At 40.9% G+C, this 26,141-nt stretch overlaps 1 protein-coding gene and 2 pseudogenes across 12 annotated transcripts in view; 1 reads left to right on the forward strand and 2 right to left on the reverse strand.

The window, feature by feature from the left end:
- The window catches only part of MAST2 (microtubule associated serine/threonine kinase 2), a 232,577-nt gene that overhangs the window by 160,473 nt on the left and 45,963 nt on the right, over window positions 1–26,141 (forward strand). The window lies entirely within an intron of this gene.
- LOC105705017 (multifunctional methyltransferase subunit TRM112-like protein) lies at window positions 21,490–21,956 on the reverse strand (annotated as a pseudogene).
- Window positions 25,480–25,557, reverse strand: LOC135273550 (small nucleolar RNA U3; annotated as a pseudogene).

A 26,141-nucleotide genomic window follows, 5' to 3' on the forward strand; every position in this document is an offset into this window, starting at 1 on the left:
GTTTCATAATGATACTGACATTACATATTGGAATTACAGCAAATGACCTCATGGATTCAGGCTGCTCCACCTGGAATGTGGACTCTTCCTGACAGTGTAAGGACTGATTTACATGGCTCTGCAGAATATATAAAAATTACAAGGCAGCTGGGCACAGTCACTCCCGCCTGTAATCTCAGCACTTTGGGAGGCCGAGATGGGCCAATTGCTTGAGCTCAGGAGTTTGAGACCAGCCTGGGCAACATAGCAAAACCCCATCTCTACAAAAAATACAAAACTTAGGTGGGCATGGTGGTGTACGTCTGTAGTTCCAGCTACTAGGGAGGCTGAGGTGGGAGGATCACCTGATAGCTGAGCCCATGGAGGTCAAGATCATACTACTATACTCCAGTCTGGGCAGCAACAGAATGAGACCCTATCTCAAAAAGAAAAGAAAAAAACAGTATATGAGGCTTGCACATATATTGATTCTGGCACACTCTATTTCCCAGTAGAGGGGCCGAAGAAAGACCTCATCGGAGTTAGCCATGTGTTTCTGTGTAGAAGATACATTCTTGCATTCCAAGGGAACTAACCACAGGACTCAGCTTTGCTGAAAGGGCTGCTGCACTACTGTGCAGTTCATTGCTACACTATTTACAATGGAAAGAAATTGACAGTTAGTAGAAATTGACAGGCTTAGAACTGTTCAGAGCTTGCTGACTGGGCATAGAAAGCCACGGTCACTGTTGTCCTAAGCCTGGACCTTGTCTGTCATTGGGCATTAAAGGAGGGTATCAAAGCAGTGAAACAGGTCAGCATCATGCTGAATGAGTTTATTCTCCATGGATTTGTTTCCTTGTTCACAGTTTACTGTCTTTGGAGGGAGAAACTGAGGGTGCAGGTGGAGTATTTGAGGGCTCTGAGAGTCTGGTGATTCTGAAACTGAACGTTGTCCTTGGGAGAAGGATCTCACCTTCTTTGGCTCAGATTCTCTTAGCCTAGAAGCCAGCCTTTTAGTGTAATCATGGCCCTTTTCCAAGAATGAGTAAATCTCTCAATCACTAGCTGTCACTTTAGAAGACACCACCGAGAGAACAGGGATCCCAGGGATTGGAGACATAACCTTTAAAGCAAAGCTCTCATTTTGCTTAGGTGCTTTCCTCTAAAAAAAAAAAAAAGGGTTGACTGAAATTAGCTGGATTAGCTCAAATAGCACATCCTGGATTTTTAAAGAAACTCAGCTTACATCTGACTTGACCTTTTTATCATATAGAAATAAATTTAACATGTCTAGACCTTGGATATAGTTACACAACTGTAATGTGAGTACTGGGCAGTAGTTATTACTGGCTGCTCTTCTCTGAGATGATTATCTCTCTATTTAGATTCCCCACAGTTAGCATTTAATACTAAATCTTCCCTACTCAAGCAGCTTTGATTGAGAACACCACCTGGCCTTTTCAACCTGCCTGGATCTGTATAGACTCCAGCTTTGAGTTAATGTGTGTAAAATGCTTAGAACTTTACTAATGTTAGTGTCATCTTTATTATCTCTCAGCAAATCACTACAGAGAATCTAGCGGGCAATAATGGACATAAAAGCCCAATTCGTGACTGTAGACTATACTTATCAAGCTGCTGAGACAGGCAGCACTGATTATTCCACACAGATCCCACTTGACATTAGATTATATCCTCAAATCTTAAACATCCTGAAATTTACATCCACAGGATGTGCCATGACCCTTTACCTTCACTTTTAAGTCTTGAATCTGTTGAATAATATGAGGCTTGTTAATTTGAAAGTAGGTTCATTTATTCCATACAGTTCAATTCAGTATTAAATATCTATTACATAAGTAGGTTATAACGTCAGAAATGTCAGTTCAGTAGATACATACCCAGCCATTCTGGAAATGGAAACTTCATAGTTTTTTTTTTTTTTTTTTTGAGATGGAGTTCGCTCTTGTTACCCAGACTGGAGTGCAATGGCGCGATCTCAGCTCACCGCAACCTCTGCCTCCTGGGTTCAAGCAATTCTCCTGCCTCAGCCTCTCGAGTAGCTGGGATTACAGGCATGAGCCACCATGCCCAGCTAATTTTTGTATTTTTAGTAGAGACGGGGTTTCACCTTGTTCACCAGGATCGTCTCGATCTCTTGACCTCGTGATCCACCCGTCTCGGCCTCCCAAAGTGCTGGGATTACAGGCTTGAGCCATCGCGCCCGGCCCAGTTTTTTTTTTTTTTTAATTAATAAACTTTATTTCTTAGAGTAGTTTTAGGTTCACAGCAAAATTGAGGAAGATACTGAGATAAACCATACACCTCCTGCCCTAACCTATGTGTAGGCTCCCCATTATCAGCTCCCTATCAGAGTGCTGCATTTGTTACAGTTGATGAGCCTACACTGACACATCACCCAGGCACTGGTTTACCTTAAGATATACGTTCTGTGTGTTTGGGCAACATTATCATGATATATATTTACCATTATAGTATCATACAGAGTCTTTTCACTGCCCTAAAAATTTTCTGTACTCTGCCTGTTTATTCCTTTCTCACCTTAACTCCTGGCATCCAGTAATCTTTTTACTGTCTCCACAGTTTTGCCTTCTCCAGAATGTCATATAGTTGGAATCATACAGTGTAGCCTTTTCAGATTGGCTTCTTTGACTTAGTAACACATACTGAAGTTTCCTCCATATCTTTTCATGGCTTGATAGCTCATTTCTTTCTAGCACTGAATACTATCCTGTTGTCTGGATATACCACAGTTTATTTTTATACACTCACCTACTGAAGGACATCTTGGTTGCTTCCAAGTTTTCGCAATTGTGAAAAAGCTGCTATAAACATCTGTGTGTAGGTTTTTGGGTAGACATTAGTTTTTAACTTACTTAGGTAAATTAGGAGCACAAGTGCTGTATTGAATGGTAAGAGTATATTTGATTTTGTGAAACAAACGAACAAGAATCTCTCAGGCCGGCCATGGTGGCTCATGCCTGTAATCCCACACTTTGGGAGGCCAAGGGGAGTGGATCACTTAAAGTCAGGAGTTTGAGACCAGCCTGGCCAACATGGTGAAACTTCCTCTCTAAAAATACAAAATTAGCCAGGCATTGTGGCACTCGCCTGTAATCCCAGATACTTGGGAGGCTGAGGCAGGAGAATCACTTGAACCTGGGAGGCAGAGGTTGCAGTGAGCTGAAATCACACCACTGCACTTCAGCATGGGCAACAGAGTGAGACTCTGTCTCAAAAAAGAAAAGAAAAGACGAACTTCCAAACTGCCTTCCAAAGTGGTGGTACCACTTTACATTCCCATCAGCAGTAAATGATAGCTCCTGTTGCTTCACACAGTCTTGCCAGCATTTGGTGGTGTCAATGTGTGGATTTTGGCCTTTTTTTTTTTCCCCAAAAGGCAGGGTCTCACACTCTCATTTAGGCTGGAGTGTGGTGGTGCAATCACTGCTCACTACAGCCTTGAGCTCTTGGGCTCCCAGATTTTGGCCATTCTAATCAGTATGTAGTGCTATCTCGTTTAATTTTCAATTCCTCGCAGGGCATGGTGGCTCACACTTGTAATCCCAGCACTTTGGGAGGCCCAGGTAGGTTTTTTTTTCTTTCTTTCTTTTTTTTTTTGAAACAGAGGAGTCTCACTCTGTCGCCCAGGCTGGAGTGCAGTGGTGTGATCTCGGCTCACTACAACCTCCACCTCCCTGGTTCAAGCAATTCTCCTGCCTCATCCTTCTGAGTAGCTGTGACTACAGGTGTATGTCACCATACCAGGCTAATTCTGTATTTTTAATACAGATGAGGTTTCACCATGTTGACTAGGCTGGTCATGAACTCCTGACCTCAAGTGATCCGCCCACCTCAGCCTCCCAAAGTGCTGGATTTACAGGCGTGAGTCACTGCACCTGGCCTTGCATATAACTTTTGACTGCCCAAAAACTTAACTACTGTTAGCCTGCTGTTGACCAGAAGCCTTACTGATAAGTTGATTAACATATATTTTGTATGTTTTGTGTATTATATACTATACTATTAAAATAAAATAAGCTAGAGAAAATGTTATAAGAAAATTGTAGGAAGAGAAAATATACTTTCGGTTCATTAAGTGCAAGTGGATCATTGTAAAGGTCTTTGTTCTCATCATCTTCACATTGAGTAGGCTGAGGAAGATGAAGGGTTAGTCTTGCTATCTCAGGAGTGGCAGCGGCAGAAGAGGTGGAGGAGATGGAAAGGGAGGCAGGAGGAGCAGGCAGATTCTGTAACTTTTACTAAAAAATTTATGTATAAGTGGACCTGCACAGTTCAAACCTGTGTTGTTCAAAGGTCCACTGTAATCCAAATCAACCTTCAAATACCACTATACCACTTTGCCTTTTGACAATAAAATATACCTAAATCCTCTCTTCAGCACCTTATAACTTTGCTGTCATTCATTTCACATATATATAAGCATATGTGTGTGTATATAATATATGTAAAAGCATAACTAATCACATACATTGTTGCTGTTACAGGTTAAGCACCTCCAGTCCAAAAATACGAAATCCAAAGCACAAAACTTTTAAAGCACCAACATGAACCTCACAGGAAATGCTTGTTGGAACCTTCTAGATTTTGGGTTTTCAGGTTGGAGATGTTCAGCTGGTTAGTATAATGCAAATATTTCAAAATCAGAAAAAAATTTGAAATTTAAAACACTTCTAGTCCCAATCATTTTGGATAAGGGATACTTATATTATGTTGAACAAACGTATCTAGTAGCCATATTAAGAATAAGAAAAATAACTTGGCTGGGCATAGTGGCTCATGCCTGTAATCCCAGCACTTTGGGAGGCTGAGGCAGGCGGATCACCTGAGGTCAGGAATTCAAGACCAACCTGACCAACATGGAGAAACCCCATCTCTACTGAAAATAAAAAATTAGCTGGGTGTGGTGGCCCATGCCTTAATCCCAGCTACTCAGGAGAATTGCTGGAACCTGGGAGGGAGAGGTTGCAGTGAGCCAAGATTGCATCATTGTACTCCAGCCTGGGCAACAAGAAAGAAACTCCGTCTCAAAATCATAATAATAAAAAAAAATAAGTTTTTAGTTTACCTTCATTTCTTTTCCAGTGTGCTTGCTTGTTTCATGTAGAGTTCAGTTTCTACCCTATATAATTTTCTTTTTCTCTGAACAACATCTTTTAACATTTCTTGCAAGGCAGATTTACTGGGAAAATCTTTATTTCTTCTTCACCTTTGAAGTATAATTTCACAGGGTACAGAATTTTAGGTTGCTTACTTGTTTTTTTTTTTCTTTTCCTTTCTCAACACTTTTAATATTTCACTATCTTCTTGCTTGTGCGGTTTGTGTGAAGTTGGATGTAATTCCTGTCTTTGTTCCTCTGAAGGATAAGGTGTTTTTTTCCTCTGCCTTCTTTCAAGATTTTTGTGTCTTTGGTTTTCTGTAATTTGAATATGATATGTTTAAGTGCAGTGTTTTTTTGTTTTTTGTTTTTTTCTGAATTTATCCTGCTTTGTATTTTTTGAGTTTCCTGAGTTTATGGCTTGGTGTCTGACTTTAATTTGGGGAAATTTTAGTCACTATTGCTTCAAATAATTCTCTTCCTTTCTCTTTTTCTTCTTGTATTCCTGCTACATATATATTACACCTTTTGTAATTGTCTCACAGTTCTTGGATATTCTGATACTGATTTTTTTTAGTCTCTTTTTCTTTGCTTTTTAGTTTTGGAAGTTTCTATTATCATATCCTCAAGCTCAGAGATTCTTTCCCCAGCAATGTTCAGTCTATTAGTGAGCCCATCAAAGGCATTCTTCGGTTTTGTTGCAGTGATCTTTAACATTTTCTTTTGATTCTTCCTTAGAATTTCTATTTATATTATACATCTGTTCTTGTGTGTTGTCTACTTTTTCCATTAAAGTGCTTAGCATAATTAATCATGGTTTTGAAAAATTCCTAGTCTGATCATTGCAACATTCCTGTCATATCTGACTCTGGTTCTGATGCTTGTCCTGTCTCCTCAAACTCTGTTTTTTGCTTTTTAGTGAGCTTTGTAATTGTTTTGTTAAAAGGCAGACATGATGAACTAAGTAAAAGTAACTGTAATGGGCCGGGCGCGGTGGCTCACGCCTGTAATCCCAGAACTTTGGGAGGCCGAGGCGGGTGGATCATGAGGTCAAGAGATCGAGACCATCCCGGTCAACATGGTGAAACCCCATCTCTACTAAAAATACAAAAAATTAGCTGGGCACGGTGGTGCGTGCCTGTAATCCCAGCTACTCAAGAGGCTGAGGCAGAAGAATTGCCTGAACCCAGGAGGCGGAGGTTGTGGTGAGCCGAGAACGTGCCATTCCACTCCAGCCTGGGTAACAAGTGAAACTCCGTCTCAAAAAAAAAGAAAAAGAAAAAAAAAAGTAACTGTAATAAATAGGACTTTAGTAATGTATCAGTGAGATGTAGGGGAGGAGAAGTGTTCTATAGCAGGGATCCACAACCCCTGGGCCATGGAACCAGTACTGCTTGTTGCCTGTTAGAAACCAGGCCACACAGTAGGAGGTAATCAGCAGGCAATCAAGGGAAGCTGCATTTGTATTTACAGCCGCTCCCCATCACTCACATTACTGCCAGAGCTCCGCCTCCTGTCAGATCAGCTGCGGTATTTAGATTCTCATAGGACCACGAATCCTATTGTGAACTGTGCATGTGAGGGATCTAGGTTGCATGCTTCTTATTAGAATCTAATGTCTGATGATCTGTCAGTGTCTCCCATGACTCCCAGATAGGACCTTCTAGTTGCAGGAAAACAAGTTCAGGGCTCCTGCTGATTCTATATTATGGTGAGTTGTATAATAATTTCATTATATATCACAGTGTAATAATAATAGAAGTAAAGTACACAATAAATGTAATGTGCTTGAATTATCCCATAAACCCCCCGCCTTCCCACCCCCTGGTCCATGGAAAAATTATCTGCCATGAAACCAGTCCCTGGTGCCAAAAAAGTTGGGGAGTGCTGTTCTATAGTCTTGTGACTAGGTCTGTGTTTTGATGAGCCTTTGTCCCTGGACTGTGAACTTCTCCAGGGCTTCTCAGTTTTTCCCCTACACCGTAGCTGGTACAGCATGGTTCTTGGCTGCTGGAGTTGGGTATTTCTTCCTCCAAGTAGAGCTGGCATTGATAACATCCCAGCGAGTTAGGTGTGAACAAAATAGTTTCTCTCAAGGACAGGCCTCTTTAAGAACAGAATACTCTGCTGTGTATCAAAACAGTTCCTTTTTCCTTCCTCTTGCTGGAATCATGGGATTTTCTTTAGTAGTCACTGTGAGGATCCATTAGGGATCCTCTGGATAAAACTTACAAAAATATGCCCCCCCGCACCACCCCGCCCGTGACTAGATTCCCCTGGAGTTTTTAACTCTCAGCATAATCCACACTGAGCCTCCAGCAGTTCCTCAGTTAGAGTTCGGGTTTTCCTCCCTTGGCACTGGTTCCCATGGAGGTTTCTGCTTAAGAATTTCTGCTCCAGTAAGTTGTACTTCACCGTGTCTACTGTCTCTCTGTCCAGTTTTGGGGGCAGCGGTTCATCCTGTGATGTCACTTAGCTGACAGATCTAAGAAGAGTGTTTTGTTTTTTGTTTTCCAGTTTGTTCAGCTTTTTACTTGTTAAAACAGAGTGGCAGCTCCTAAGCTCTTTACATGCCAGGCTAGAACTGGAAGTCAGTTTATTTATTTTTATAACTTGTAGGGTATTTCATTGTATAACTGTACCACAGTTTGTTCATTTTCTTATTGGTGGATATTGCATCAGTCTGGGCCCAGTCAGGAGACAGATAATAGACAGTGATTTAAACAAGTTTTAATAAAAGTAATAAAAATTATGACAATAAGAGAGTAACTTTACTATGTAAGAAAACCCCGTAGAGTGCCATAGAGCTGAAGGGGAGTTCTCAAGGAAGAACTAACTTGGAAGGAGGACTTTATAGGCTGGATTCAGACCTTTTTGTAGTTGCAGCCCACTGGATGGCAGAGATGTTTCCTGGTTTGCCCAGACCAGAGCTGGTCCACAGTTAACTAACAATCAGGGAAGAGCCCTCTGGAGCACAGGTGAGTCTCAGTTAGTGGTCAGGCCTAGAGAGAGAGTGGAGGTGCTGCTGTGAGCACTTTGTGTCCTCAGGAAGGACGTGAAAGACAAATCCTGGGGTCGGGGGGTTGAGCAAGCAAACAGAGAGAGTCAATGGGGACAGGCCTGGAGCACACAGTATCGTTGTAGGTAAGGCAGTGGAAAGGTAACCTTCAAGACGCTGGTTAAAACAGGTAAGGTTGTGGAAAGGCAGAGCAACCCACATACCTACATTCCCATACCACTGACTGATAATGCAGTTGCTAGAATTAGCACCAGGAGCCTGTTTTTCCTGCAGTGTGCCTCCAATACCCTCTACTGAGAAAGTTTATCATTATGCTCACTGTAGAGGATAGATGATGCTTAAAGAAATTCTCTCCTTTATCTCAGAGCAGGTATTAAAGGATTAATATGGAGCTTAGTGGCATTAAATTGATAACCAGAACAGACATTAAAATTGTTTACCTTTTCCCACTATTATAGTTATCAGTGCTATGGAAACATCCTTCTTTATACTCTTTTTGTATATATGTACGCAGACTTCTTCTGGCATATATATGGAGGCATGGAATTGCTGAGTCTTGGAATAAACTGTATAAATTTTTAGGAATAGGAGTAATAGGTCAGAAGGCATGCGTATTTTAATGATGTTTGTTACATATCATCAAACTGATTTTACACGAGTATTCTGGAACCAAGAATCTGCCTTCCATAAAAGCATTCAGTCCCTATCATTCAAGGTCAAGATCAAGCCCCCATGTCAAGCAGGAAGATCCAGCTGCCAATTCCAGGTGAGGCCTCCCACTGTGTGGAGGATGACAAAGATCATAATAATGCCAACTGTCAGTAGGAGTCCACAGACCTCAACCCACTGCATCTTCTGTGGGTTTGAAGCTGCCAAGGAGGACTCAACCTTCAAGACACTGGTTAGAACAGGGTTTCACTCACAGAAAGTATAGATACAGCCAAATCAAAGTCTGTGATGTGCACCAGTGTCTCATGGCCATTGAGTCCCTCCAGTGACCTGCAGCATGATGGACTGACTGCACACACCCTTTTCATGCTACTGGCAAATATCCCATTCCCATCCTGTGGTGGGTAGATACACTGGTGGGGCTGGCCGTGTGCCATATGACGCACACACTTAAGCAATACAAAGAAGTTTACCGCTTGCCCAGAAGAGGGGAAAAGTTTCTCCTAATAAGGAAGAAGAATCTGGGGCCAGTGACAGCTTGGCACACAGCTTCCTTATGAGGGAAAGTTCTAGACCCAGGGCACTAATTGGACAGTCTTGGAGACAGGGGCTAGGTCATATGATGGCTGCATCCCTTATACCCAGTAATCTACCCCTCTTTATTCCCTGACACTTGCAGCCTCCTCACCTCTATCTGCCTTGAATCTACTTGGGCTAATTTCATTATCCCCTACTCCTGCTTATGCCCATCGCCACAGGAACCCTCAGGTTACCCATATCCTGTAATCTCCTACACGCTTAATTCATAAAAACCTCTGAACATTTGCTGCTCTGTCTTATCCCTCCCTGACTCTGGAAACCCTTCCAGTGTACCTTTTGGAGTTCCAGTTCTTTATCAGCAAAATCTCTCTCCTAATCGGTTCTCTAAACATTCTTTCTTCTTCTTGTTCTAGAGGAATCATAGGGGAAGAGGGAGGGCTTAGAACACCGATTATCTGCAGACTATACAAGTGTTAGCCCTTTTCTCTCTCACAATCTCAAAGTGTTGGGTCTAGTAGTAAGGGTAGCTGTCCTCTGTCTTTTCGTTATTTTCGCTGTCTTCTCACTAATCTCCCCATACTTAGAATCTTATATCATTAATTTGTATCATTTAATATCTATCATTGCAACTGTAAAACTCTTCATACATCGCAATTGTAAAAATTTTAGCTCTTGACTCCTATTACTTTCTTCAGTTCTACTCCTGTCTTATTTTTTTTCAGTCTGTTTCTGAGCTATAATGTGTCATTCTTGATGGTTTCAATGCACTTACAATCGATCATTCTAGTTCTTAGGACTTTCTGTTCTTTGAACTCCCGTCTTCCAGGGAACCTCTCTACTACCCTACCTCAATCACTTATGCCCTAGATATCTGTACTTTAGACCTGGTCTCTATAATTTCAATTTCCTTCTTCCTGCTCTCTAAGCACCACCTCTAAGCTTTCTATGGCTTGTGTCATCTAGAAACCCCACCTCTGAAAAACAGTAATTTGATCCTGGGACCTTTAATCCTTGAGAACCTTCGGTAACTATCTTGCGATGTCCTCCAGACATCTGTGTGAGTAACTCAGTATGTTTGTCTTGATTTCAAGGAAAAAACAGGGCTAGAGATACAAATTTTGGACTTTGACCATATAAAAAGATCTTGAAGCTGTGAGTCTAGATGTGATCACTTAGGGAGTAAACATAGATAGAAAGGACTAAAGGTACAAGGACTGAACCCTGGATCATTCCAGTTTTCCAAGATCAAGAGAATGAGGAGAAACCCAAAAGGAAAGAGGAAAACTTAGACAATATGGTGTCTTAGAAACCACATAAAAAGATTATTTCAGGAATAGCATGTGATCACCTGAGCCAAATGATACAGACAGATCAAGTGACAGGAAGTCTGAGTATTGCCAGTGGGTTGTAGCGATGTGATGTCAATGTTGACATTGATTAGCTGTTTTGATGGAATGGCAGGGGCAAAACCTAATTGGTGAGTCGAGAAAGAAAAGGGGAAAAAAAAATGGAGATAACCAATTTGTTCAAGGAGTTTTGCTGTTAGAAAGAGCAAAAATAAAATCCAAAGATGGGTGGAGGGATCAAGAGAGTTTTCCTATTTGAAAAAGGTAACAGTGTCTACATACATACCCTGATGGAAGTGATTCAATAGCAAGAGAAAATCTGATAATGCAAGATAAAGGAGAATGGCTGACACAGTGTCCTTCTATAGTTGAGAGGAGATGGGATCTAGTAAATAAGCAGTAGATTAGCCTAGCCAGGAACGCAAACAATCCTCCCCTAGGAATAGGGGAGGATGTGGGGAATGCAGCACAGATTATGGTTGGGTAGATGAGGTAAAGACAGCTTATTGAAGTTCTTCTCTGATTAGTTGAGGCCAGGTGCAGTGGCTCACACCTGTAATCCCCACACTTTGGGAGGCCAAGGCAGGAGAATCACTTGAACTCAGTAGTTCAAGACCAGCATGGGCAACATGGTGAAACCCCATCTCTATGAATGATACAAAAATTACCTGGACATAGTGTTGCATACCTGTAGTCCAGCTACTTGGGAGGGAGGCTGAGGTGGGAGCCTGAGGAGTTTGAGGCTGCAGTGAGCTGTAATTGCACAGAGCTGTGATTGTGATTGTCTGGGTGACAGAGCAAGACCCTGTCTCAAAAAAAAACTTTTTTTTCTCACTGAAATGGAAAGTGAGGTGATTAGCTGAGAGCCTGAAGAAAGAGGATAAGGTATGACATAGTCTTTTAAAAGGATGGGAGAAAGGATACACTAAGAAGTATGGTCTGATTTCCAGTAGTATGAAGAGCCAAATTTAGTGATCATACACATAAAGTGAGACTAGTCAGCTTTTCTATGTGGCTTTCTGAAACTTCTCAGGCTAGGATTTTGGAAAGATTGTGTGAAGATACTGAAATTACTCCTGACAGAAGGCATGATAAAGAGAATGTCAGTGATACAGGCACAAAAATATTTAAAGAGTGAGGGGGATTTCCCAAAAGTTTGTTTGTGACTTTAGCAAGGAGGGGTAATGGTTGTTGTAGTCTGATGACATCATTTCAAACCTGGGTATTTTTACGGAGAACAGAGGGAGAATGCCAGAAGATGAAATGAGCCAGCAGGATATCCCCCACCTCTAGGTCCAGTGGTACAAAGGTGTGAAATCCAACAGCCATCATTTGAGAGAGCTGCAGAGGAAGCTGCATCCAGAGGGGACAGTCACGTTTCAACCTGTTCAGTATGTTAAGGGCTGTACTAAATGTGTGTCCAGGGTGCTCGGGAGTACAAAAATAAAGATATGTAACCCAACCTAGTCATTAAGCAAGGTGTTCTTTTTGGAGTTAACTCATTAAATGAGGCAGAAAGGTCATTCTAAGATCTTACGAAATAGCATTGTATGTTTAGGACATTAAAAGTCCAGAGCATTGTAGTAGCCCAGATACAATAACTCATGCCTGTAATCCCAACACTTTGGGAGGCCAAGATGGGAGGATCACTTGAGGCAAGAGTTTGAGACTAGCCTAGGCAATATAGTGAGACTCTGTCTCTATAAAAAGAAAAAAGCCAGGTGTGTAGCACACACTTTTAGTTTCAGCTGCTCAGTCAGCTGAGATGGAAGGAGGATTGCTTGAGTACAGGAGGTCACAGCTGCAGTGAGCCACAGTCACACCATTGTACTGCTCTCCAGCCTGTGAAACAGAGCAAGACTCTGTCTCAAAAAAAAAAAAACAAAAAAAAACCACAGACCTTAAAAAAGTACAGATTATATGTTACTAGATTATAAGCTGCTATATGCAGTGCTAAAGGGATGAGATATGAATAGTCCATGGCATGGACTCTTTTTTACCTGAGATCCATGGACCCTGAGTGGTTTTAGAGGTGCCATAAATCTCATAAAATTATAGTCCCAGTTTTGTATGTATGTTCATTTTCTTGTGGAGGGAGTTTATCAAGATTTGCCAAAGGTTGTTTTTTAATCTAAAAACTGATTTTTTTTTGAAACAGAGTCTCTCTCTGTTGCCCAGATTAGAGTGCAGTGGTGCAATTTTGGCTCACCGCAACCTCCGCCTCCTGAGTTCTCTCGTGCCTCAGCCTCCAAAGTAGCTGGTTTTTTTTTTAATTTTTATTTTTTATTTTTAGTAGAGACGGGGTTTCGCCATGTCTCGAACTCCTGACCTCAGGTGATCCACCCACCTCAGCCTCCCAAATTTCTGGGATTATAGGTGTAAGCTACCATGCCTGGCAAAACCTGAATACCCTTTAAGGCTTAAAGAAGCAAAGAGAGCCGGGAGCAGTGACTCACGCCTGTAATCCCAACAGTTTGGGAGGCCGAGGTGGGCAGATCACTTGAGGTCAGGAGTTTGAGAGCAGCTTGGTCAACATGGCAAAACCCCATCCCTACTAAAAATACAAAAATTATTCAGGCATAGTGGCACATGCCTGTAATCCCAGCTACTCGGGGCCACAAGGTGTGAGACAAATGCAAGGAAAAGTCTGGAAAAATTAAAACCACATTGTTCTAATGGTGATTACCTGTGAAAAAGAAAAGTAAAAAAGAAGCTTTCACCTTTTACTCAGTTTGCTACTGTTTTTGGCCATAAGAATTTGTGAATTGTATGATTAAAAATGTTAAAATAAAAGTTATTAACAGAGGGCAGTGCTGGCAGTTAGAAGACCCGTTAAGAGGCCATTGCCATTATCAAGATGTTAGGGGAATATTTGAAATAAATAAAATATTTGAATGATAATATGTAAGAGGTTAAATCAGTGGTGTATGGATTGATTGTCTTCAGATTCCCTGAGTGATTAATGACGTGTGTTGATATCCTTAACTTAGATAAGAAATACTAATAGGACGAGTAGAGTTAGTGGGAGGAAGACGAGCCCAGGATCAAATTTATACATATGCAGACACTTGATTTATGACAGAGGTGGCACTATAAAGCTGTAGGCAAAATCCACTGAATATTCATATGGAGAAATTTAAAAATGGCTTTTCACGAAAATAATCAATTCTAGATGAATTATAATTTTAAATGTGAAAAGTAATACAGTAACACTTTTAGAAGGTGTACAGAAGAAAATCTGCATGCCCTTAAAATAGGGAAATTAAAAAAAAAGGATATAAAGGATAAGATTTCTAAATTTGACTACATTTAAAATGAAGAATTTCGCCAGGCATGGTGGCTCATGCCTGTAAATCCCAACACTGTGGGAGGCCAAGGCGGGCAGATCACCTGAGGTCAGGAGTTTGAGACCAGCCTGGCCAATATGGTGAAACCCTGTCTCTACTAAAACTGCAAAAATTAGCCAGGCGTGGTGATGGGCACCTGTAATCCCAGCTACTCGGGAGGCTGAGGCAGGAGAGAGAATTGCTTGAACCCTGGAGGTGAAGGTTGTAGTGAGCAGAGATCACGCCATTGCACTCCATCCTGGGCAACAAGAGTGAAACTTCGTCTCAACAAACAAAAAATAAAAAAGAATAAGAAGAATTTCTAGTTATTAAAAGGTACTATGAAAGAAGTGAAAAGACAAGCCACAAGGTGTGAGAAGATAATGTGACACATAAAAGTAACAAAGGCCTTGGGTTCAGAATATATAAAGAACTCCTGAGCCCAGCACATGTGGCTCCTGTAATCCCAGCACTTTGGGAGGCTGAGGTGAGCGGATCACTTGAGCCCAGGAGTTTGGACCAGCCTGGGCAACATAGTGAAACCTCACCTCTTATATTTTATAAAAACAACAAAAACCTGTAAATCAATAAAATAAAATGATAGTATGATAGAAAAATGACCAAGGGACTTGGACAATTCATACAGAAGAGGTCTAAATGATTAATAAATGCATGAAAAGATAACTTACTCTCATTAGTAATTATGAAAATGCAAAATAGGCTGGGTGTGATGCCTCACACCTGTAATCCCAGCACTTTGGGAGGCCTAGGTGGGTGGATCACTTGAGGCCAGAAGTTTGAGACCAGCCTGGCCAACAGGGCAAAACCTTGTCTGTACTAAAAATACAAAAAAATTAGCTGGGCATGGTGGCGTACACCTGTAATCCCAGCTACTCAGGAGACTGAGGCATGAGTATTGCTTGAACCTGGGAGGCAGAGGTTACAGTGAGCCAAGGTCATACCACTGCATTCCAGTTTGGGCAACAGAGCAAGACTGTCTCAAAAAGGAAAGAAAGAAAATGCAAAATAAAATCACAAAAAGATATTATATGACCACCAATAATGGGTTAGAGTGACAAAACCAAGTATAGATGAGTATGCAAAACAATAGGAATCCATAAGCGTTGCTGGTGAGTGTATAAATTAGTGCAACTATTTTGCAAAGCAACTTGGCATTTTCTTACATAAAGTACGGAAACAGACAAACTAGAACACAAACGTAAACATATTATATAATCTTATTTCTAAGGAATGTCCAGGATACATAATTTCATAGAGGCAGAAAGTAGATTAGTAGTGGCCAGGGGCTGGAGTAGAGGGAAATGAGAAGTGACTGCTAACAGGTAAAGTTTCTTTTTTGGGTGATAAAAATGTTCTGGAATTATATAATGATTATGATTGCATAGCTTTGTGAATGTACTAAAAACCCCTAAGCTACACGCTTTGTGGTAAATGTTACATGTGAGTTATATCTCACTTTTAAAAATTGTATGAGTAGAAAAACTAGAGTGTTTAGAAATGCATATTTAGTTGGTAAAGCTATAAGGAAATGATTATCATAATATTGACTTTAAATGGGGTAAAGGGAGGGGTTTTGATCAGGAGGGATTTTGGAAGATGGCATTGTGCTTGCTATATAATTATATTCCTTTATAACTAGTTAAACTGTATAAATGAATCAGCTGGTTCAGGGTCAACTGACTGCTCCCAGTTTTGTTTGTTTATAACTTGTTTTTCTGGGATGAACGATCACTTACCTTTGAAGTGTCTGCTCCAACTGCTAAAATCGCTTCATAAAGTGGAAAAAGCTTGCTTACTAGGCTGCTGGATTTTCTGTCAGATTTTGTTTTTTGTGTGTTTTTTTGGTCCTGTTGAGCCATTTATTGCTGTCCTCAAGGAAGGATTCTTCTCAATAGTGTCATTCTTTTCTGGAGCTAGAACTATGAATGTAAGTCATCAGTAACAATCAGCTGGACACAGGGACTCACACCTATAATCTCAACACTTGGGGAAGCCAAGGTAGGGGGATTGCTTGACACCAGCCTGGACAACATAGTGAGACCCCCATTTCTTTTAAAAACTAAAAACTTATCTAGCTTTTTCCACTTTATGATAGCTCACACCTGTAGACTGCTTCTCAGGAGGCTGAAGTGGGAGGATCACTTGAGCCCAGGAGTTTTGAGGCTGCAATGAGCTGTGTCTGCACCACTGCACTCCTGGGTGACAAAATAAGACCCTGCCTGAAACCAAGACAAACAAAAAAATGTAGCTATTAAAAAGAATGAAATCATTGATATAGCTGGAGGCCATTGCCCTAAGTGAATTAAGGTGGGAACAGAAAATAAAATACTGCAGGTTCTCCCTTATAAGTGGGAGCTAAACAGTGGGTACTCATGGCCATAAAGATGGCAACAGGCTAAGTGCAGTGGTTCACACCTGTAATGTAGCACTTTGGGAGGCTGAGGTGGGTGAATCACTTGAGGTCAGGAGTTCAAGACCAGCCTGGCCAACCTGGATAAACCCCATCTCTACTAAAAATACAAAAATTAGCCTGGTATCGTAGCACACACCTGTAATCCCAGCTACTCGGCAGGCTGAGGCAGGAGAATCACTTGAACCCAGAAGATGGAGGTTGAGGTCGTGCTACTGTGCTCCAGCCTGGGCAACAGAGCAAGACTCTGTCTCAACACAAAACAAAACAAAAAAGATGGCAACAAAAGACTGGAGACTACTTAGAGGGGGCAGAGAAGGAAGGGGTAAGAGTTGAAAAAGTAGCTATTGGGTTCTGTGCTCACTACTTGGATGATGAGATCAATCATACCCCAAACCTCAGCATCACACAATATACCCAGGTAATAAACCTGCAAGTGTACCCCCTGAATCTCAAATGAAAGTTGAAATTATTTTTTATGTGAATTTTTAAAGAATCAGTTTAAATATTTTCTTCAGGATGTTTTGTTGTTTTTGCTTTTGTCTTTTGAGACAAGGTCTCACTCTGTCATAGGCTGTAGTGTAGTGACAGAGTCACGGCTCACTGTAGCCTCAACCTGGGCTCAAACAATCCTCCCAACTCAGCCTCCCGAGTATCTGGAACTACATGTGTGCACCACCATGCCCAACTAATTTTTAATTTTTTTTGTAGAGACAAAGTCTTACTGTATTGCCCAGGCAGGCCTCAAACTCCTGAGCTCAAGTGATCCTCCCATCTTGGCCTCCCAAAGTGCTAGGATTACAAGTGTGAGCTACCATGCTGGCTTAGAATGTTATTATAACATAATCTTCCCTCCCCTAGAATAAGACCAATTTGAACTGTAACTGCCCAATGGATTCTCCTTGCCCACTCCCCAGATAGAGCCAATTTATTAAAACAGGGGAATTGCAATAGAGAAAGAGTTTAATACACGCAGAGCCAGCCAAACAGGAGACTGGAGTTTTATTACTGAAATCAGCCTCCCCAAAATTTCTGAGGCTAGGGTTTGTTGTTTTTGTTTCTATATTTGTTTTTTGATGGAGTCTTGCTCTGTCGTGCAGTCTGGAGTGCAATTGCACAATCTTGGCTCACTGCAACCTGCACCTCCCAGGTTCAAGCGATTCTCCCCCCTCAGCCTCCTGAGTAGCTAGGATTACAGGTGTGCACCACCACACCTGGCTGATATTTGTGTTTTTTGTAGAGATGGGGTTTCACCATGTTGGCCAGGCTGGTTTCAAACTCCTGACCGCAGGTGTAAGCCACTGCACCCAGCTGAGGCTGGGGATTTTTTAAGGATAGTTTGGTGGGCAGAGGGCTAGGGAATGGGGAATGCTGATTGGTTGGGTTGGGGATGAAATCATAGGGAGTTGAAGCTGTCCTCTTGAGCTGAGCAAGCCTCTGAATGGGGATCACAAGACCAGATAAGCCAGTTTACCTTGCCTGGGTAGCAACCAGCTGGTCCATCAGAATGCAGGATCTGAAAAATATCTTCAAAACCAGTCTTAGGGTTTATAGTGATGTTATCTTTAGGAGACTCCAGGAGATTAGGAATCTTGTGGCCTCTGGCTGAATAACTCCTGAGCGGTAATTTTTAATCATGTGGCTAATTTGTCAGGTTTTAAAAAGTGGTCTGGTCCCCAGGCCTTCAAAGGTTTTTCCCAGTAGGGGCTGTTACCATCTTTGTTTGAAAGTAAACTAAACTCCTACTAGTTTTGGCCCATGCTCAGAATGTACAAGGGCAGCTTGGAGGTTAGAAGCAAGATGGAGTTGGTTAGGTCAGATTTCTTTCACTATCATAATATTCCTATGTCAGATTTTTCTGTCATAATTTTGGCAAAGGCAGTTTCAAAATTCTTGATTTTATTCTGTCACAAACTTGAAAATGGTAGTAATTTTGACCTTTTAAGGTGAAGTGTATGTTGGAGAAATAGGGAAAACCCAATAAAAGTAGCACACATTTTTAGGCCTTAGTATCTGTGGTACAATAAAGAATTTCTGTGGTCTTTGTTCCAGATTTAGGCACAGAGTCTCTGAAAACTTTCGAATTTCCTGAAACATAGGATTGTCTTGTTATACTTGTGAGGTGACTCATGGTAGGCCCCTGGATAGTTTCAGAATGGGGACTGATCACTAAAAAGACCAACCACATTATTAGAAGGTTAGGATAGAGCCCAGGAGATTGAGTTCAGTCATTTAGCCAATCATTTAATCAGTCATGACTATGTAATAAAAATTAAAACTCTAGACAACCTAAGCTCAGTAGAGCTTCCTGGTTGGTGAACACAGGAGGGTGACACTCCCAGAGTCCACAAGGAGAGGGTACAGGAGCTCTACTTCCCCTCCCACACCTCACCCTGCCTTTGTGTATCCTTTATAATAAAACTGTAATAATAAGTATAGTGCTTTTCTGAATTCTATGTGTTGTTCTAGTAAATTATTGAATGTGGGAGGGCTGTGGGTACTCCTGAATTTGTAGCTAGTCAGCCAGATATGCTGGTGGTCTTGCTGCACCCCCCCACCCCCCACTGCCCCCACAGACTTATAGCTGGTGTTGGAAGTGAGGCAGTCTTGTCGAGGACTTTGCTCTTAACCTGTGGGGTCTGTGCTGACTCTGTATGGATGATGTCAGAGTTTAATTGCAGTATACCCCGCTTGAGGTAGTGTCAGAATTGCATCTTCTGAAAAGTCTGCAGAGCCTGGCCAGTTGGAAAGAATGCTTGTTTATTATATTGTTGCTTGCAGTTGGTGGGAATTCATCATTACTTCTCCTTGCATTACAGATGCCTTTTGCCAAAGATTTCTATCACATACATAGTGGTCTGTTTTTTGCTATGTCCTGGCAATAAATCTATAACTTGGAAGCCATTTCTTTTCTCCAATATTGGCCATATTTGGTAATGTAGAATGTTGAATTGTGAATCAGCTCTGAAAAATCCTAATAAACAAACAAATGAACCTTAAAAATTGATAACTTAATAAGTACAATATTTACTTTATTTATATTAGAACAAAGACTTATCATATGATGCCTCTCATTCTGGTAGGTGTCACCAAGGATTCAATGTAAGACTCAGAAAAGTCTTTGACATGGAAGGTGTGTAAACCAAGCACGTTCTGATTTCAATATCATGGCCTTGTGGAAACCCTCATCATTTTTGATTTGGCTTATCAAAGATACCCCCTAACTCCTTTCCTTCTCTATTCAGTCTATTCTAAATTTTAGAGTAAGACACTTTTTTTTCCCTTTCTTTCTCTCTTTCTTTTTTTTTTGTTTTTTTGTTGAGACAAGATCTTACTCTGTTACCCAGGCTGGAATGCAGTGACATGATCACGGCTCACTGCAGCCTCTACTTCCCAGGCTCAAGCAGTCCTCCCACCCCAGTCTCCCAAGTAGCTGGGACTACAGGTATGCACCACCACACTCAGCTTTATTTATTTATTTATTTATTTTTTAGTTTTTGTAGAGATGGAGTCTATGTTGCCCAGACTGGTCTTGAACTCCTGAACGCTAGCAGTCCTCCCATCTTGGCCTCCCAAAGTGTTAGGATTACAGGCATAAGTTACCTCACCCAGCCCAATTTTCTTTTACAAAATGTATTCCAAATATTCCAACTTTTTCTGTGCTAACAAGTGATTTTTAGTAGTATGCTCCCTAGGAAATTTGGGGTAGGAGGCACAAACACTCTTTTTAGGGTGAATGTGGTATTTTAGCATTGAGTGCAAAGGTAGCTACAGTTTAAATTTGTGCAATGGAGAAAGCAATTTGAAGATGGATGTTTAGAAATGTTACCATCTATATGTATTTTGGGTAGAGAAATATTATGCCTCCTCTAAAAACTGATAAGCCTATCACTTGAAAACATTGGAAACAGAGTGTTTCTAATCCTCCAAAAGAAAGGTTCAAATTTAATCTATTGTTTAAAAATATAAAACTATAATACCTCTTCATTACTTTCAAGAAAAAATGCTGATGGCACAGAAGATAGAAATTTATCATCCTTTGGAGGGAATTGAAAAACAAGTAACATGATTTATTAAATAGAGCCAACAATACACTTCATCCATTATAAGCTACATATCTTTGTGAGGATTATTTTATTTTATTTTATTGAGACAGAGTCTCACTTTTTCAAGCAGACTGGAGTGCAGATGCAGTGTCATGATCATGGCTCACTGCAGCCTTGATCTCCTGGGCTCAAGTGATCTTCCACCTCAGCCTCCCAACTAACTATGACTACAGGTGCCCAGCTAATCATGCACACCACCATACCCAGCTAATCATTTTTAAAATTTTTGTAGAGACAGAGTCTCACTGTGTTGCCCAGGCTGGTCTTGAGCTCTTGGCCTCAAGTGATCCTCCTGCCTCATCCTCCAAAGTACTGAGATTACAGGTGTGAACTATCATGCCTGGCCTGTTTTTTATCTATAATAAAAGCAAGTTAAAAATCTAAATTAAAAAACCAAACCACAGAAGGGTTTAGACTTAAGATTTTTAAAAATATGAGCCATTTGATTAGGTGCAGTGGCCCCCACATGTAATCCCAACACTTTGGGAGGCCAAGGTGGGAGGATCACTTGAGCCCAGCAGTTCAAGACTGCAATGAGCTGTGATTGAGCCACTGCACTCCAGCCTGGGTGACAGAGCAAGACCTTTTCTCAAAAAAAAAAAAAAAAAAAAAAAATCAATAAAAGTGAATAAATGAGTACATAAATGTGAGCCATCTTCAATCACATTGCACTCTAAATGACAAGGTGAAAAATTTTGTACCAAGAATACGTAGGGTATTTAAAACATTTGTTTTACTTATTGTATTATTTTTTTTTTTGCTTTTGAACCGTTAATGAGAAAAAAATGTATACTTTGGAGCTCAAGAGCACCGTGTGTTTCATGTGTTATTGGGTCAGGGTTGGGGATACACATGGCAGAATTTGGAAACAGGGTATACACAACGAAAATACACATGGTCATAACAAGAAAAACTGGCTCCTGGCACAATCAATTCTCAGATTTGTCTTCACTCAGCAGCATGTTGGGGATCCCGCGGCTGATGGAGAACATACGTGCAGACTCCGGGCGCTGCAGGGTGCCCTCCACTACTTCCACCTGCGGGCGGGGAGGGACAGAGCTGAGCACTGGCAGCCTCAGTGTGGGAGGCAGGTGGCCCGGGAAGCAAGTGATGGGCTGCTTCTCACCTCCAGCAGCAAGTGGTGCATGGTCCTCAGAAACTCTTCATTTTCCTCATACCCCTCAACCGGCCCTTTAGGCACCTAGATCAGGTGCATGTTATCAGCCACCTACAGGAATGCCGCCCGTCCCACTTTGGATATCATCGGTGCCACGAATTGGGGGTTGAACTCCATGGGGCAAATGCGGACCTCGGTAGCCTAGAGGCGCAGGGGGAAGCCATGGGGTCCCACCTCCCACACATGTGAGCTCAGCAGATGGTAGGTGAGCACTTTCATGTCGCCGCACGAGCTTTCTTCAGGCTGGAACCCTATATTTATTCTTAAACAAATGTTACTGAGATAAAATGGACATACAGTATTCAAAGTATAAAATTAGATAACTTTCTTTTGGTTTTTGTTTTTTTGTTTTTGAAATAAAGTTTCACTCTGTTGCCCAGCCTGGGGTGCAGTGGCGCACAATCTCAGCTCATTGCAACTTCCGCCTCTTGGCTTTAAGCAGTTCTCTTGCCTTAGCCTCTGTAACCTCCACCTCCTAGGTTCAAACAGTTCTCCTGCCTCAGCCTCCTGAGTAGCTGGGATTACAGGCTCCTGCCACCACATCCGGCTTTTTTTTTTTTTGGGTAGAGATCGGGTTTCACCATGTTGTCCAGGCTGGTCTTGAACTCTGGACCTCAGGTGATCCACCTGCCTTGGCCTCCCAAAGTGCTGGGATTACAGGCGTGAGCCACTGCGCCCAGCGAGCTTTTAACCTATGTAGATACATCTGCAACCATTACCACAAAGTTATGAATATATCTGTCATCTCCGAAAGTTTCTTAGGTCCTTTTGTAATTACTTCCAGGCAACCGCTGATGTGCTTTTTGTCACTCATAGATTACTTTGGATTTTGTAGAATTTTATCTAAATGGAATTATACGGTATGTACTCTTTTTTTGTCTGGCTTCTTGTCCTTTGTATTTCCATATGAATTTAAAAATCAGATTATCAAACAGGCAGCTGGTATTTTTATTGGGATTGTGCTGAATGTGTAGATTAGGAGAGAATTGACTTAACAATATCGAATCTTTTAACCCATGAACATGCTTTGTTTTTCCACTTATTTGGATCATCTTTCATTTCTCTCAGCATGTTTTGTGAAGTTCTTATGCATCTTTTGTCAAATTTATCACTAGGTATTCCATATTTTATGCAATTATAAGTTGTATTATTTTTCATTTCTGATTATTTACAGTATATATAAATATAGCGGATTTTGTATATTGATCTTTTATCCTGCAGCCTTGCTAACTCTCCTATTCCAGTAGCTTTATTGTAGTTTCTGTTGTATTTTCTGGAGATACTCATGTTGTTCATCAATAAAGACAACTTGCCTTATTCCACTGGGCTGGAACTTTCAGTACAATTTTGAATAGAAGGGGAAATCGTAGACATTCTTGCCTTGTTCCTCATCTTAGAACAGTTTTGTCTTTACTAATAACTATTGTGTTAGCTTTAGGTTTGTCATAGATACCCTTTATCAACTGAAGAATGTGTCCTGTTCCTAGTTTGCTAAAAGTTTTTATATTTGTTTGTTTGTTTGTTTGTTTATTGAGACAGGGTTTCACCATGTTGGTCAGACTGGTCTCGAACTCCTGACCTCAGGTAATCCACCCACCTCAGCCTCCCAAAGTGCTGGGATTACAGGCGTGAGCCACTGCTCCTGGCCTTGCTAAAAGTTTTTATTAAATATTATTGTTAAACTTTTGTCAAATGCGTTTTCTATGTCTAATGAGATGATTTTTTTTCTTGATTAGCCCATTAATGTAGTAACTTATATTGACTGATTTTCAGATTTAAACCAACTAGAATTCCTGAGATAAACGTTACTTGGTCATGTAGTATTTGCTCCACGCCCCTCCATTATTTAGAGAATATTAGTCTGTATTAGTATTTTTATATGTTGTTGTATTTGATTTGCTGAAATTTTAAGACGTATGCATCTATATTCATAAGGGATATTAGTCTGTAGTTATCTTATAATGTCTTTGTCTGGTTTTGGTGGCAGGGTAATACTGACCTCGTAGTTATGAGTTGGAAAGTATTCACTCCTCTTCAATTTTCTGGAAGAAGTTGTGTAAAATTGTTATTATTTGTCTTATATGTTTGGCAAAATTTTCCAGTGAAGCCTCTGAACCTAGAATTTGTGAGAAGGTTTTAAATTATAAACTTAATTTTGCTAATGGATATAGGACTATTTAGGTTATCTATTTCTAAGTGAGCTTTGGTAGTGTATATCTTTCAAAGAATTTTCAGTCTCCTAAGTAGTCAAATTAATTGACATAAAGTTGTTTATAATATTGCCTTATTCTTCTGATATCTGTAGAATCCATAGAAATGTCAACTTTCTCATTCCTGATGTTCATAATTTGTATCTTGTCTCTATTTTTTTTTCCTGATTGGTCTGTCTATGGTTTTAATTTTATTGATCTCAAAAACCTGTGTATGTTTTTTGTTTGGTTTTTTTGGTTTGTTTTTTGAGAGACAGGGTCTTGCTCTGTCGCCCAGGCTGGAGTAGGGTGATACAAACATGGCTCACTGAAGCTTTGACCTCCTGGGCTCAAGCAGTCCTCGTACTTGAGCCAGGACCACAGGCACATCACCATACCCAGCTAATTTTTAAATTTTTTGTAGAAATGGGGTCTCATCGTGTTGCCTAGGCTAGTCTTGAACCTCTGGATTCAAGCACTCCTCTTGCCTTGGCTTCCCAAAGTGCTGGAATTAGAAACGTGAGCCACCATGCCTGGCCTTGTGCATGGTTTTATACGTTTTGTCTCTTGTTTTCCAGTGGTTTTTTTATTAATTGATTTCTGTTTTTGTCTTTATGATTGCCTTTCTTCTGGGTTTCATTTGCTCCTCTTTTTTTAATTTCTCAAGGTAGAAAGTGAGGTCATTTCTTTGACTTTTTAATTTTAATTTTAATTTTATTGCACTTTAGGTTCTAGGGTACATGTGAAGAACATGCAGGATTGTTGCATAGGTACATACATGGCAATGTGGTTTGTTGCCTCTATCCTCATCACCTTTATCTGGCATTTCTCCCCATGATATCCCTCCCCAATTTCCTACCCCGCACTGTCCCTCCTCTAGTCCCCCCCAACAGACCCCAGTGTGTGATGTTCCCCTCCCTGTGGCCATGTGTTCTCATTGTTCAACACCCGCCTATGAGTGAGAACATGCAGTGTTTTTCTGTTCTTGTGTCAGTTTGCTGAGAATGATGGTTTCCAGATTCATCCGTGTCCCTACAAAGGACACAAACTCATCGTTTTTAATGGCTGCATAGTATTCCATGGTGTATATGTGCATCTCAATGTAGTTTTGATTTGCATTTCTCTAATGACCAGTGATGGTGAGCATTTTTTCATATGTTTGTTGGCCTCGTATATGTCTTCTTTTGTAAAGTGTCTGTTCATATCCTTTGCCCACTTTTGAATGGGCTTGTTTGTTTTTTTCTTGTAAATCTGTTTTAGTTCTTTGTAGATGCTGGATATTAGCCCTTTGTCAGATGGGTAGATTGCAAAAATTTTTTCCCATTCTGTTGGTTGCCGGTTCACTCTAATGATTGTTTCTTTTGCTGTGCAGAAGCTCTGGAGTTTAGTTAGGTCCCATTTGTCTATTTTGGCTTTTGTTGCCATTGCTTTTGGTGTTTTAGTCATGAAGTCCTTGCCTATGCCTATGTCCTGAATATTGCTTAGGTTTTCTCTAGGGTTTTTATGGTGTTAGGTCTTATGTTTAAGTCTTTAATCCATCTGGAGTTAATTTTAGTGTAACAGTGCTCTACACGTTCAGAGAAACTTCTCTAGTAACAAACCATAGAAATGATCCCTGAAAGTATAGTCTTGAGGTCATTTCTTCTTCCTTTTTTTTTTTTTTTTTGTAGAGACCAGGTCTCACTATGTTGCCCCGGCTGATCTTGAACTTTTGGGTTCAGGTGATCCTCCCACCATGGTCTCCCAAAATGGTGGGACTTAGTCCTTCCATTCTAATATAGGTAGGTAGTGATAAAATTTTCCCCCTAAGAACTGCTTTAGTGATATGACATGTGTTTTCATTTTTATTTAAAGAGACAGAGTCTTGCTCTGTTGCCCAGGCTGTAGTGCAGTGGCCTGATCATAGCTTACTGCAGCCTCGACTTCTTGGACTTAAGCAATCCTCCTGCCTCATCCTCCCAAGAGCTGGGGGCCACAGGTGCCTGCCACCACATCCAGCTAATTTTAAAAATTTTTTGTAGTGACGTGGTTTGGCTATGTTGCCCAGGATGGTCTTGAACACCGAGCCTCAAGGGATTCCCACCCCTTGGCTTCCCAAAGTGCTAGATTTTCAGGCATGAGCCAGCACACTCAGCCTCTAGTTTCCCTTTTGATTTCTTCTTTGACCCACAAATTATTCAGAAGTATATTGTTTAGTTTAGAATATTTTGAGATT

This window comes from Aotus nancymaae, unplaced genomic scaffold (genome assembly GCF_030222135.1).
Source record: "Aotus nancymaae isolate 86718 unplaced genomic scaffold, 86718_ANA_hifiasm-v0.15.2.pri h1tg000007l, whole genome shotgun sequence".
In the NCBI taxonomy this organism is placed as follows: Eukaryota; Metazoa; Chordata; class Mammalia; order Primates; family Aotidae; genus Aotus; species Aotus nancymaae.